The following is a 12,164-nucleotide window of genomic DNA, read 5'->3' as shown; positions in this document are numbered from 1 at the left end:
ATATAAACATTTTGCCCTAAAGACAAACGGCATTTAGTTCAACTGCATGCAAATAATTTAATCCTTTCTTTTATTTATTTATTTTTTAGCTGCTCAAGGCAGGCACATTCTCTTTAGAGACTAGCCAGAATGTGATGACTTAATTCACATTTGCTTACATGCCTGGCTTAACTTCCTTGTGAATGTGCTTTTGAACATTCTTCCTAAAAGCACTGCTGTCAATTTTGCTGAGAAAAGTGCCTGCAAGTCTTCACTATAACAGAGGCCCAGAATCCTGCAAAATATGCAGGTAAATGGCTGGGATTCCTGGTTCAAATCCTACTAAGGAAGCAGCAACAGAGGTCATTACTGGCTCCAGCTTTGATGGGCATTGTGAATCACAGCCCAGTGGTTTGTTGGCATTTTCTTGATGGATGATAATAAACTGTAGCAGAGAGTCTGGAAGCAGAAGAGGTTCAGTGTTCAGCTACACTAAGGTCACTGTGTTTTAAGTTTGTGTGGGGGAGTTAGTTCTGCCACTGTATCTAGACATCAAAGGCCTACCCTAAAAACTGTGGATTCAGTATAGTTTGTCTTCCTTTCTTTCTTTTTCCTTAACTCATATTTATGAAGCACTTACTAGGTGCCAAGCACTTCACAGGTATTAATAATAATATTCAACACTTTCTGAGTGCCTCTATGTGCCAGGCACTATTCTCAATGTTTTGAATAGATATCAACTCATTTCATGCTCACAACAACCCAGTATAGTAGAGATTATTATTATCCCCATTTATAGATAGAACTGAAGCCTAGAGCAGTTAAGTACATTGTACAAGATCACACAGCTAGGAAGTGCAATCTGCACAATTTGGGGAAATGCTATCTGAGTGTCTGTGGGACTATGTGAACATTGGTAGTGGGCTGAGGGAACAAGCAAGACCTTCTAGGCCGTTACTATCTTTTTTAAATCTCCAAAGGCTTACAGTGACAGAGAGAATATGCTTTATAATATCACCCAAGAGTTAATGGTAGAATAAGAGCCACCATTACCAAGCGGGGAGAGGGGTGTAAAGTGCTATTTTGAGAACAAGTGGGCCTATCAGTGACTCTGCCCCTGAAATCTTATCTCATAGATGGTCACAAAATATGCAGCTACAGTCTTTTAGTACTCAGGAGATCTGACTTTGGAGTCATGGGAACTGCATTCTGTAACCAACTGTGTACCCTTGAACACAAGTCACTTACACTTTCTAAGTCTCCATTTTCTCACCAGGTAATGGGGCTAGCGTACTAACAAGTCATACCTACTAATGGAATTGCTGTCAAACTCAGAGAGAGACTCTACAAGAAACTGTTTTAGAAGATGAAGAGGGTTATGCAAATGTGTTATCGTAGCATTGCATGGAAATGTACTTATTCTGTGGGAATACTTTCTATACAAATACAGGATTTACTGCTGTCACGTCCCAAAAAAAGGAGCTTTAGTTACTTTCACATGTTGTTTCTGTTACAATATAAGACATCTTAGCCTGACAACAGTGTGAGCTATTTACTCAATCCTTGACCAGAAACCTCTAGCAATTTTTACTTCTGATATTCCAAAGAAATCTTCAGTCTGACTCCCTAAACCAGGCCTTGAATAAACTCTGCATCATCAAAATGTTTTGAAAGGGCCAAACTGTCGTGCAGGGTCTCAACTCCCACCCCCCGCCCAAGAACGCAGGACACGGTAAGGCCAAAAAGGAACCCCCACGGAGCCATAGATAGGGGAGTCAAACCAATATATTCTCACTGGCGGCTGGGCTGGAGACACAGGAAGCAGGATCTACATAATCTGCCTAACAGCAGTCCGCGCTTGCCAGCCACCATCTTCTTAGCCCCCATTCTCTCTGCTAGCGTAGCCACAACCGTTATATTAGTGGCCAATGGCCTACGGGTTACAGCTGACGGCCAACTAGCCACAGCTGCTGGCCATCTGATCACAGTTGATGGCCATTTACTACCCGAGCCAGCACCTTTCTATGTGAAGCCGAGAGCCTGGAAACTGTTTTTTTGGGGCTTTGTCCCCACACAAACTATCACATAAAAGTAAATAAACCTCCATATCTGAGGTAATTAAGCTAAATAAACCTGGGAAGAAACAAGAAAAACTGTTCCTCTAAACTTCACCTGGTTCAAAAATGTATAAGCGATGCAAATCACAGATGCGCAAAAACAAAATTCGATTCAAAACGTGAGATATTGCAGATGGTTCTGTAAAGCAACAGACCACCCAAAAGGGATTTTACAGAAGGCAAAGCAAATCTGAAGCAGCCATTGGATCACTGGAAGGCAAAACAACTCTAGAGACCCAACAATGTCTTTTCCTCAGATGGAAACCGCTAGGCTTAGTGCACCAAGGTCAAAAGAACAAAGCTCTGAAGGTCCTTGGAAAATGATAGAAAAGTAGATTAAGATACTAGCAATTGTTAAAATCTTCCTGATTCCATATCCCCATTATCCCACCTTTTCCTTCCCTTAACCAAGCGATCCAAACAAGCTGTGTAGTATGAAAAGAGCATGGTTTAGAGTTCAACATCCAGGGATGCAAATCCCAGTTCAAATCTAATGGGCAACGCTTCCTCACATTTCCCTCATCTATAAATTGAGGAATGTAATACACCTGCCTTAAAGTTTTGTTGTGAGGATGGGATGAGATAACATAGTAAGTAACAGTACCTGGTCTGGAGTCCACAATAAATGTTGTCTCCTTTAACCCTCTTCCTCTAACCAACCCCATCCCAGCCTTCCTCTATACTTCAGTATGTTTCAGTATGTCTCACCTTCATTTCATGGTATCCCATGGGCAATTAGCTCTCTCCATTAAAGTAGGGTGTTCACTATTCGAAACCCCTCAAAAGATCACATAACAAAACTCTTCCTCTACCTCTGACTTTCAGATGATGCTAGGAAGCATATTCTCTCTGTCATGGTCAGACTTTGGAGAATTTAAAGAGATAGTAATGACCCAGCGTGTCTTACTTATCCTCCCCATGGGTCACCTTTAAAGATGAACTATATTCTAGTTTTGTTCCAGAAGCCACTTCTGAATCTGAGTTTAATAAATTTGGCCAACACATTTCAGTTCATTTACATCTCCCAACAGGATCATCCCTTTGTGAAATGAGTACAAGAAATACAGAATTTTCTAGAATGCCTGAACATTTAATGACAGGTATCATCAACCTATTCAGCTACTTTCACTTAATTTTCAGAATTATTTTGGACATAATTAATTAACCCTTGTTAATACTTAATTCTTTTATTTGTATTGTTTTGTTGGGGTTGTGACAGTTTACTTCCATTATCTATGCGACATTATCATCAAAAGCCACAAAAATGGCGTTAACATTCACCCCTTGGAATAAATAGACGAGAATAGCCAAGAAAAAAATTGAAAAAGAAGAATGAAAAGAGTTAACACTGTCAGATATAAAAAGCCAGAAGGCGCAGAAACTCAAATATCTCCCTGTAAACTCATTTAATACTCTCCTATTCTCAGAGAAGACGAGAGCCCAAAAGACATCTTGTTACAAGTCATTATACGAGCAAGTCACTTTCCTTAGGAAGATGCTTTGCTTTAGATTGTTATTCCTGTCCCTTGCAATCACAGACGAAAAACAAGCAAGAGGGCAGACATAAAATCCTCTTCTTACAATCGGTCTGCAAAGAAGTATCTTTATTGTTTGATATGAAATGTCATGATCCACACCACCAGCACAGATTATGTTGCAATAGTGAATCTCAAGCCAAATTATCATCTGCTTAATATTCTTCTCATTGATTCTCATTTCACAGAATCAAGAGCATCTGGATATTCCAACACAAGAGGATGAACTCTTGGAATAGCCACAAATGCTGCTTGTCACTTATTTCCAATTCCAAGTAGCACTGCACATGGTACATCTGCCCTGTGATTCTCTCTGGACCTTAAGTTATGGTGGCAGTTAAATGTGTGATTTCTAGGCTGAACATTTAATTGCCAGTGTGATTAGAAAGGCTGAGTTCTCTCTCCACACAGCAAGCAGCAGCATCTGAGATGGCGGAAACTTTGTCACCTGGTCATTGCATGACTGACTCCATGACTCCAATGAGTAGAGGAGCTCTGCCAACCCATGGAAATGTTACCATATTCTCCCTTGAACTCTAGTTTTGTTGTTGTTGTTTTTTTACCTTCTGTATCAGACTGTAAGCTCTCTGAGGATAAGGGCCAGATCTCACACACTTTTATATTCTTCATAAAGCATAGTACCCATATAGACAACAGAAACTCAATACTATTTGCTGAATGACTAAACATATTTACAATTGATTCACCCTTCCAAGTAATTAGATATATATTTTATATTCTACGAAATACATAGTTTGCTCTTATTAAAACTATTATCTCTATGTAAGATAATCATGGAATTTGTCATTCTGTGCAAACGAAATGTTTTCATCTTTGGCAGAAAGTATGTGAATTTTCCAATTATAACAAGGACAAAGCTAAAAAAAATCATCATGCAGATGAGAAGACACACTGACATGTTAGGGAGACACACTGACTCCCTATGATGCAAATTATTTTCCAACAATTAGTGAAAGGCCTCAACTCAATCCAACTATTTGTGATTATGATAATGTATACTTATTCTGACACAGAGTAAACTAGCTGGCCAAAATGATAATAATGTCAAATGATGACCTGGATGAAACAATTATTTCCCACATCTGTTGGTTCATTTTCCTCTGGTAACTATTTTTGTTTCAACCAATGTTGTCTCTTTAGGTTGTGAAATGAAATGTCTAAACTTGAATGTTATTTTCAAATAAGCACACATATTTATTCCCTAGTCTGCTTGTGTTTATTGTTTCATAATGATAATAGAGTCAGCTACTCCTCAGGATTAAATCTCTTCTAAAAACTGGCTCTGTAAAATGTACTCCTTGGATTTTCAGTTGAGCATTGGACTAAAATACCTTCAGTTAAGACACCCTTTCCAAGTAATTTGTCAATGTATTTAATTAGCTGTCTCCTCCTCCTCGAATGGAATTCCTATGATAACAAACACAGATGCAGGAGTCATTTTATTTCCCCAAACATTAGTAATAATTCCAGTATGGTTAGTCAACATTTTAAACAAAATCTCCTAAAACCTTCTTGTGCTTTTTTTTATATCATCTTAATTATTCATTACTAAAACTGTTCATAACTAGTATTTTGTTATAGTTAGTTCATTAAAACTTATGTAATAAAAACCAGGCAAAGTATTTTTCAAATATGTATGGCTCCTCAGAATTCTCTTAAATATTACCTACGGTGATAGTTAAAACAGCTGACTGCAACATATCCTATGCATGCCCAAATTCTGCTTTTTGTACATCTATTCATGAGCAAACAAATGCTACTACTGCATAAACCACCTTTCCTTCTCTTCCTCAGAGAAAGCAAAAACCTATCTCCCTCTTTAACAACGCAATTTTTATTTTAACTTGTGTACATAAAATAAAAGTGTTAAGAAACTTTCCTTCTTACATTTTCAAACTTTAATTAAAATGTCTCAGCTGATCTATCTGCTAATGATTATTTGGACAATGATGCAGAGAATCCTTTTTTCTCAAAGGAATGAACACCTTCTAAGCCAAGAACAGCATTGGGTCCAGATGTTACTGTTGTTCATTCTCACCATTAATCACCAAACATTGCAGTAGGACCCACCACGGATATTATTCAAACAGAGGCTCAATTAAATTCAGAGGCAGTCCATTTAATCTTCATCAGCTCAAACAATGGCAACTTCATTTTTCTCAAACAAATGTTAAGTCAGAGAAGAGAAACTTCAGAGATTTTCATGCCATTCAATAGTGCTATAAAGTAAATGAATTTACAGTTTGACTTTGGACAAAGGAGAGCTGCAGCATTTGGCTGGAAGGCAGTGCTCCAGGGAAAATGGAACATCCTGCACCAATAGACACAACTTGAAGTAATTTTGTGACAAAAAGAAAAAGATTCATTTGCTCCCTTAAAAGCTCTGATAACTTAAGGAAGAAATAAAATATTCTGTTTGGACTCTGCAGTGTGAAGACAGATGTGAAGCAGGAAAAGAACACGGGGAACTAGAATGGGAGGAGGAAAGGGGAACACCTCTAACTCCTACATTTTTCACTTCATCTAGACCAAGGCGGAAAATAGTTCCTCAGGAGGTTCCTCTTAGAAAGCAGCCTGTGGGCATGATGAATGAAACATCTCTAATTAAGTGCAGCATCCATTGCTGGAGACCTTTCTTACTATGGTCATGACATTGGCTTTTCTTTTTCTTTCTTTTTTTTTTTTTTTTTAATGTAGGGCAAATACAGAAGAAGTGCCACCAAGATGTCTTTATCAGGTAGTTGAGATCATGACTGCTTACTCCAAGGGTCTCCACTGGGATAATCTATCTACCTTATTTAGGAACCCTTTCTTCATTATCTCTGTGTTAGTCAGGATTCTCCATAGAAACAAAACCAATAATATTAGATATAGGTAGGTATAGGTAGGTATAGGTAAATAAGATAGGTAGGTAGGTAGGTAGGTAGGTAGGTAGGTAGGTAGGTAGGTAGGTAGGTAGATAGATTATAAGAAAGAGACTCACACGATTATGGAAACTGACAAGTCCCAAGATCTCCTAGGCAACCATAGATCCAAGAGAACAGAAGTTGTAGTTCCTGCCTGAAAGCTGGTAGGCTAGAGACCCAAGAAGAAACAATGTTTCAGTTCAAGGCCAAAGGCAGGAAAACATGGATGTCTAGCTCAATCAGCCAGCCACCAGCATTTCTTCTTACTAGGACTTTCTGTTCTATTCAGGCCCTCAACTGATTGGATGAGGGCCCCCACAGTAGGGAGGACAATCTGCTTTACTCACTCTACTCATTCAAATGGTAATCTCATCCAAAAACACATTCCCAGATATGTCCCAGAATAATGTTTAACCAAATATCTGGGTACCCTGTGGCCCAGCCAAGTTGACACATAAAATTAACCATCACAATCTCTAATATTCTGAGCAAATTGGAGACAGAAAGTCTCCCTACACAAATGCCATGTAGATCATGTGGGAGGAAAGAGGCATCTGATGCAGAGATAGGACTGAAAATAGTGATTAGGGACAGATCATAAAAGGCTAGGAATTCTAGGTAAGGAGTACAAACTTTCCATTTTACAGGCAATGGGTAGCCATTGAAGGACTTTTGAGCAAGAGAAACAGAATTAGAGATGGTCAGACAATGATTTCAGACATGACTACACATTGGATTCATTCAGAGAGTTATAAAAAATGCAAATGCCAGGGTCCAACCTCAAGAGATTGATTTAATTGGGATGTGGTCTGGACATCAGTTTTTAAAGCTCCCAGATGATTCAGATATTCAGCAAAGTTTGAGAACCACCACTTTGGAAAAATCATTCTGGAATCTGTGTTTTTGTTAAAATTGGACGGGGCCACACTGACAGCACAGAAACTGGTTAGGAAGCTCTCTGGTACAAGCAGCCCATGACAAGAATCTGATCTAAAGCAGATCTCAATAATGGAAGGAATGGTGTCTTCTGAAAAGATGTTGCAAAGATCAAATGTCAGATTGAGATGGCTAATTAGACATGGAAAATGTGGGGAAAATAACTATAAAATTATTCCAGGGTCCCAGCTGGCACAACAGCATAGACAGTACTGGGACAAATTAACAAATTTAACAGAAAGTGGGAACACAAGAGGAGAAACGGGTAGGAAACAAAAAAATAAAAGAGGACACTGGGCCCATCCCCCAATCAATTTGGCCTCCACCTTCCTCTCCTGCCCCAGAGCTGTCACCCCTAAATTAAGCCAATGTTCATGCCCAACAGCTCTGCCAGGGGCCAGTGAAAGTCAACAGATGTAGGCTGCAGCAGGGTAGCAGGACATTTATTCTACCTCTGATGGCCCTCTCCCGGGATGTCCCTGCCTCAAGAGCCCCATATAGAATTTTTCCCAAGAGGACTTCAGCAGTTCAGCTGTCACTGGCCCCTGCCAAGAAAGAGAGGGGCACAGTTCAGGAGTGTGGATGCAGTCACCACGAGCCCACAGATCACCTCTCCACCTTGACTCCTGGAATTGCGTCCCCAAGCAGATGGGAAGCCAGCGCGGAACCCTGAGCACAGATGCCGTGTGCTCACACAGAGCATGAGTGAGCTGTGCCGTTCTTCTTCATTTTTTATCTGATAACAAGCTTCCAGTCCCGAGATCCATACTGCCAGCACACCGCTGCGCACCCCACCGGGCATGCTTTGTTGTCCCTATTACTCTTTTCAGGGAAATAATTATCTGTGCGCACACCCGTGAAAAAAATTATTTATAGTTTATTCTTTATCTCTCAAAATGAAACAATTAAAAGACATATTTTTAAAAGGGTTTATCTCTGCCTTTCACAGACACAGCTTGCTAAGAAAAGTTGCAATTTTGTCAAAGTAAGGTTTGGTGCCCCTAGGATATGTAAACATAGGCTGTGAAAGTGAAGAAGACGGGGCAGAGAGGGTGTAAGTCTATAACATAATGACTCGAGGACAAAATACACCGTCCTGTGTCTGAACAAACTTCAGAACCAGCATTAGCTAAAATGAGACCCGAACAGCCTCTTGGCTGCCTGGAGAGGCAGAAACAAGAGGAACACCTGAAACACTTGTCAGAGCCCTAAACTGGAAAGGGGCTCCTTGACGCATTTTCCCTTGGGGATGGGAAATGTACTATTCTAATGATGACCACAGGTAGCTCAGGGACTGTCTCCCATCCACAAGTTATTTTTGGTGTCTCTTAGAGGAGTGCATATGAGAGATTCTTTACAGGCACCTTGCCTGCTTCTCTCCTTCTCTTTCCACAAGGTTTGGCAATGTCCCCCCTGGAACCACAGAGTGGAGTCCTCCCTCCTGTGGCCAATCTTGTCACCTAAACATTGTTACTCAAGCAACTTAGAGAACTGGGCGATTCTCTTACAAAGCAGTGGGCTCTGGTTCTGCCACTTACAAACATGGTGGCCTCGGGCAAGTAATTATCCTCTCTATACTCTGATTAAACCACCTATAAAATGAGTTAATAATAGTCTTTCGTATAGGACTATTGTGAAGATTAAATACATTAACACTGGCATGTGTTATGCGTGATGCCTGGCACATAGCAGTTGTCCCCAGCACATTAGTTGCTGTCATGATTTTTCTAAATAGCAGTTTTGCTTATTAAGAACATGAACTCCACAGTCAGCCGGCTTAAGTTCAAATCCTGACTCCATCATTTCTCAGCTATGTGATTTAGGACAAGTTATTAACTTCCCTGTGCCTCTATGTTATTTAACCTATAGAAGAGGAGTAATAATATTATCTATCATAAATGGTTGTAAAAATTAAGTAAACTTATATATATATACATATATATATATATATATATATATATATATATATATATATATATATACACATATATATATATATACTAAATATTTGTGACCTTCCCCCCTAAAAGAAATTCATATGTTTAAACTTATTCCCCAGTGTGATGGTATTTGGAGGTGGGGACTTTGGAAGGTCATTAAGTCATGAGGATGAAACCCTCATGAGTGGGATTAATGTCCTTATAAAAGAGGCTCCAGGAAGCTTCCTTGCCCCTTCTGCCATCCGAAGACACAGCGGAAAGATGAATGACTGTCCCTGAATCAGGAAGCTGGCCCTCACCAGACACTGAATCTGCCTCTGCCTTCATTGTGGACTTCCCAGCCTCCAGAACTGTGAGAAATAAATTTCTGTTGTCTATAAGCCACACAGTCTATGGTATTTTGTTATAGCAACCCGAATAGGCCAACATACACACACACATGCACAAACACACACACTCAGAATGATTCTTAGCAAATAGTAAACTATATGTTAGTGACTGTTACTGTTATTATTATTATTACTATTGCTATTACTAGTACTACTACTACTACTACTACCACCACCATGGGTTAGGAAGACAATATATAAGCAGTAAGTAGTAAAGCAATAGTTCATACAATTGGAAACTTTAGGGCATGTCTCTGATATGCAAGAGCCCTGAATTTTAACGATGATAACTGTTCCCCCAAAATATCTGAACCTCACTTTACTCATCTGTAAAGCGGAATAATAAAATAACCCTTCCTTTACAACATTATTGGCAAGATTAGAAATCACATTTGTAGAGATCTGCATCAAGGGACGGAGGCGGGTTTCCTGCCTAAATCCCATGCTGACCCTCTTTCCCTCTAGAGCCTGGCCAAGGGAAGTACGTACATAACGAATCAAGTCAGATTTGAAACTAAGTGCTGTTCTATAAACGGCTTGGGGCTATAGATAATTCACTGGAATAATCCAGAGAACTCAGGAAAGTGCTCTACACATTATTAGTTTTCTCACAAAGGATACAAGCCAGGACCAGCCAAATGAAGAGCTGCTTAGGACAAGGCCTAGAGCGGTCGCCAGGACACATCACCCTCCTGGCACATCATATACGATTACCAACCAGGGCTCACTAAAACTTGGTGTAATAATCACTGACCACATGACTGAGCTCAGTCTCCAGCCCCTCTCCCCTCCCCAGAAGTCAGGAGATTGACCCAAACTTCTAATGGCAGGGTTGGTCTTTCTGACGTAGCCAGCCCCCAGGCTGACACTATCTAAGGACCCACCACAGTCACCTCATTAGCATACACTCAGTGTGATCCCAGGGCCCCACCAGGAATAACAAAAATTCTCCTATCACTTGGGAAATTCCAAGAGTTAGAAAGTCCCTCCCAAGAACCCAGGACAAAAACCAGAGGTATTCTTTATTATACAATGGATGGGAAATTTACACAACTGGATTTCATTCAACTATCCATCTTGATAAGACAAACTCAAAAAAAGAGATAACCTAAAATGTTTTTTCTTTAACTATAATCTTATTAAACTAAAACTATATACCATGACAACATATGGGTCTTCAATTTCTAATGTTAATAATAATAACTACAATTTATTGAACACTTAATATATGCCAAGCACTTTACCACATTGAAACGCACACAACCCAATTCACAGGAAAAGAAACCGAGAGTTAGAGAGATGAAGTATTGACCTAAGGTAAGGATTGGCACTCTATGGCCCACAGGCCAAATCCAACCCTCCACCTATTTTTATGTGGCCTCGAGCTATAGTTTTTACATTTTAAGTAATTGAAAAGTCAAAAGAAGAATAACATTTTGTGGGACGGCCAGATGGCTCAGTTGGTTAGAGCGTGAGCTCTGAACAATAGGTTTGCCAGTTTGATTCCCACATGGGCCAGTGAGCTGCACCCTCCACAACTAGATTGAAGACAACGAGCTGCCACTGAGCTGCCGGAGGGGTGGCCGATGGCTCAGTTGGTTAGAACGTGAGCGCTCAACAACAAGGCTGTCTGTTCAATTCAAGCATGGGATGGTGGGCTGCGGCCCCTGCAACTAAGATTGAAAACGGCAACTGGACGTGGAACTGAGCTGCGCCCTCCACAACTAGATTGAAGGACAATGACTTAGAGCTGATGGGCCCTGGAAAAACACACTGTTCCCCAATATTCCCCAATAAAAAAAGAAAAAAAGAAAGAATAATATTTTGTGACATGTGAAAATTGTATGCAATTCAAATTTGAAGTCTGTAAATAAAGTTTATTTGGAACACAACCATTTGTTTCCATATAGACTCTAGTTGCTTTCACTACCATGGTAGAGTCAAAAAGGTACAACAGAGACTATGTGGCCTGCAGAGCCTAAAATATATACTACCCGGCCCTTTACAGAAAGCTTGCAGACTCATCAGAAGTTCACATCGCTAGTGAGTGGCAGAGAAGGGATATGAAGATAAGTTTCTCTGGTTCCAAAGTGCATAATAATAGTGGCAATATTTCCTTGTTATTTTGAGCCTACTGCATGTTCCAAATGGTCAGAACCACGTTGAAAGGTCTCAGTTCTGCCCCCAAAATCATCAGCATGATACAGATGAGAGAACTGAGCTCAGAGACCTTACGTCACTTCCCCACGGCTACCGAGCCAGGTCTGTGCAGCTCCATACTCTTGCTGCTTTGATGCCCATGCCTGAACCCCACTCTACGCCAGAACAGAACAGAGAGCTT

Source organism: Rhinolophus hipposideros, assembly GCF_964194185.1.
Source record: "Rhinolophus hipposideros genome assembly, chromosome: 1".
NCBI lineage: Eukaryota > Metazoa > Chordata > Mammalia > Chiroptera > Rhinolophidae > Rhinolophus > Rhinolophus hipposideros.
Note: the sequence above shows the minus strand (reverse complement) of the source record.